The sequence below is a fragment of the Triticum dicoccoides genome, chromosome 3B, assembly GCF_002162155.2.
Source record: "Triticum dicoccoides isolate Atlit2015 ecotype Zavitan chromosome 3B, WEW_v2.0, whole genome shotgun sequence".
Lineage (NCBI taxonomy): Eukaryota > Viridiplantae > Streptophyta > Magnoliopsida > Poales > Poaceae > Triticum > Triticum dicoccoides.
The window spans coordinates 735,991,626-735,995,658 of NC_041385.1; positions in this window are offsets into that span (position 1 = coordinate 735,991,626).

The window sequence follows — 4,033 nt, forward strand, 5'->3', positions numbered from 1 at the left end:
TAATGCATCTCCTTTCTCTTTTTCCTTTCCCCTCCACTAGTTGAAGTTGTCTCCTCCCAAATTATGTAGCTAGGTAGATGTAGGATTTAGTTAAGTGACCTATTTGTCCCCTAACTAGATCTATCTTTGTCAAGAAGAGCTTTGTGCACTTTTGATCTCCCTACAACATCATCTCCACCATGTGCTCGATCTCGATCGAGATAGAGGTGATGAAAATTTCATGCTTTTGCAAAATGGAAATATGTTTATGTGTGTGTGATATGTTTGTGGAAATTGTGTGTGTGGCACGCCAAATTGTGCTTTTGAGTTGCCTATGTTTTGCCGAAATATCGATTTATTTCCGTTTCGGCGAATTCCGGGCAAACTCTAGATCCATATATGTCCTATTTTTAGGGAAGGTCATGCCAAAATTTTTTCTGACTTTGATGCATGCATGCATTTTTATAATCAATTTGTTTATTATTACCGTGCAGAGTTGACGATGGTCAGTGGAACGATGGTGGACAGGTGGTTGCGGTCGGTGGTGCAGGACATGAAAGAAAATAACCGGACAGAGGTTTTATGTCCATGTCGAAAATGCGAAGGAATAGTTTGGCTCGACCCCCATGACGATGGTCGTGTCGAAGCGCACCTGCTCATGACTGGTTTCATGGATGGCTATACTCGGTGGATAATTGAAAATGAGGATGATGATGTTAAGGATGCCGACGAGGTAGGCAATGATGACACGGGGCAAGACGAAGAGATGATCAATAATGGCGGCGGGGAAGAGGCCGTACATGGCGGCGGAGAAGGGGCCGGACATGGCAGAGGAGAAGGGGCCGGACATGGCGGCGGAGAGAACGACATGGACTCCACGCAGTAGAGTTCGTCGATACTAAGTTCAATCGTGCGGGACCCTCATGTTCAAGCATTGCTTCGCAAGGAGACGAGTATTGAGAGAGCTACTTCTAGAGAGGAGGCTAAGCTGGAGCAACTGGTGGTAGACTCGAACACTCCATTGTATGATGGTTGCAATCCTGAGGTAACCCGCTTGAGTTTCACGCTCCAACTCCTGAAGACGAAGGCTAAAAACAAATGGACCGACACTAGCCTCGATGAGCATCTCAAGTACCTAAAGAATGTTCTTCCCGCGGGTAATCTATGTCCTACTAGTGTTGATGAGGCCAAGAAGATCGTGTGCCCTCTTGATCTGCCACACGTTAGATACCATGCATGCATCAACGATTGCATAATTTATTGGAAGGAGCACACAGAAAAAACAAGCTGTCCGGTGTGCAATGCTTCTCGATACAAGAAGGCCGGGAAGAAATGTCCCCAGAAAGTTGTATGGTACTTACCGATCACTCCCCGTCTCCAGAGGTATTTTGTAGATCCCAAGGAAGCAAAGCTAATGTGCTGGCACGCGGAGAGCAAGAAGCCTGACGATGGAGATGATCCGAAGCTGAGACACGTGAAGGATGGAAGCCAGTGGAGAGCGTTGAACAGCTTCTATCGGTATTTTGAATGTGATGCAAGGAACATCGTGCTCGGCGCGTGTACCGATGGCATGAATCCGTTTGGCAACCAGAACACCAACCATAGCACATGGCCCGTGTTTGTATGGATGTACAACCTCCCCCCTGGTTGTGCATGAAATCGAAGTACATTCACATGAGCATGCTTATTCAAGGGCCGAAACAACCAGGAAATAATATTAATTTGTATCTGGGGCTACTTCAAGAGGAGTTAGACACGTTATGGAAAACACCAGCCAAGACATGGGACGCCAGCAAAGGTGAGTATTTCAACAAGAGAGCCGCGCTGATCACGACAGTGCAGGACTATCTCAGTTACCGATATGTGGCAGGCCAGGTGTGCCATGGATATTGTGGATGCACGCGGTGCATGGATGATACGTCGTCTCAGCAGCTAACGTCAAGGAAAGATGGCGGGTCTGGGAAAATCGTGTACATGGGGCATCGAAGATGGCTTGAACAGGACGACCCATGGAGAAACCGTGGAGATCTATTCAATGGTCACGCTGAGCATCGAGGACCTCCACGTAAGCGGAGCGGTGCCGAAATCGATGAGCTGTTGAAAAACTGGAAGGAGTGCCCCGCGCCGGGAAAGACAATGAGAAAGGCGTCGGAGCCGCTGCTGAAGGTATGGAAGATGAGGTCTGTGTTCTGGGACTTGGAGTACTGGCACAAACTCGATACACCTCATTGCCTTGATCAAATGCATATCTGTAAGAATGTCCTTGAGAGCTTGCTCGTAACACTGATGAACATGCCGGATAAGACCAAGGATGGGCCGAAGGCAAGAAAAGAGTTGCAAGATTTGAAAATCAGGGAAGATCTGCACATGCCGCCCCGTAAAATGTCAGACGAGACAGAGACGGAGACAGAGGCACGGGAGAAGAAGGGCAAGAAAATAAAGAAAGAGGATTATTGCCCCCCTTCTTGCTTCACCTTAAGTCAGGCTGAGATCAATGCCTTCTTTAAGTGCCTTACCGGAGTCAAAGTTAGTTCCGGTTACTGTGGCAAGATAAGCAGATATCTATTCATAGACAAGAAAAGGTTCAACGGGATGAAGTCTCATGACTGTCATGTGATGATGACGCAGATACTACCTGTTGCCCATTAAGGGATAATGGACAAGCACGTCCGTGACACGCTTATTGGTCTCTGCAACTTTTTCGACGTCATCTCTCGAAAGTCGATCAGTGTGAAGCAGCTCCAAAGGCTACAGGAAGAGATCATTGTGATACTGAATGAGCTTGAGATGTACTTCCCGCCCGCGTTCTTTGACATGATGGTGCATCTGTGTGTCCATATTGTGGATGACATTATAGACCTAGGGCCTTCATTCCTGCATAACATGATGCTGTTTGAGAGGATGAATGGGATCATCAAAGGATTCGTTCATAACATGTCCAGTCCGGATGGAAGCATCCTCCAGGGCAATTTGGCACAAGAGTGCATCTCTTTCTGTGAGAATTTTCTATATGGCACAGACCAGCCGCCTGGTGTTAGTGATGGTTTGCCCGTTAACAAGCACGATGGGAGGCTCGAAGGAGATGGTCACTGCAACGGTCGCAGGGAACTGCACGTGGCATACTCAGATCGACACAGCGACTTTGATAGAGCAAACTTGGTAGTGCTACAACACCTAGATGAGGTAGATCCTTTCGTGGCACTGCACAAAGAAATTATCGCAAAGAAGTATCGTGACCGGGGGGTATGCAGGACGGACGTCAAAGTTACTAGAGAGCACAACTCCACTTTCCTGCATTGGTTCAAAGAGCATATTATTGCTAATCCTCCGGAGGAGGGCTCTAAGGACAGATTGCTCATATACGCCTTAGCACATGGCCCCTCGCCCAACCTCGTAACCTATCAGGCATATGATATCAACAGATACACGTTCTACACGGAGGCCAAATATATGGACAGTGATGATTAGAACTCAGGGGTGACGATGGAATGCATGACCAGCAGCGACAACGGCGCAACTGAATGATTTTATGGAAGGGTCAAGGAGATCTGGGAGCCTGACTACTCTGGACTGCACAACACGACGATGTTCCATGTCAGATGGGCTAAGAATGTCGAAAGAGAAAGCCGGATATTCACTACCATGACTATACCCGACGCCAAGAGCACTACCGGGAACGCTATCGCAAAAACACGAGCCATGGGTACACGCTAAGCACGTGACACAATGCTTCTTCATAACTGACCCGCGCAATCCCAGCCGTGTTGTCCTGAGGAGAGGCAAAAGGAACATTATTGGAATGGACGGAGTCGCCAACGAGGAAGACTATGATCAGTACGGCAACCCAATGAGGGAAGATGACGATGATGATGATGAAGTATACATCAAAAGAAGAATCAATACTACATTACCTAAGAAAAATCGTACTCCATGGAAAAGGCAAAGTCACAATGAGGGGCTCATTATTCTTCGATGAACAAGAAGTGAAAGAAGCTGACTCAAAAACGAAAACGTCAGCACTGAGGAAACTTATGTTATCGGTCAAATGATGTAA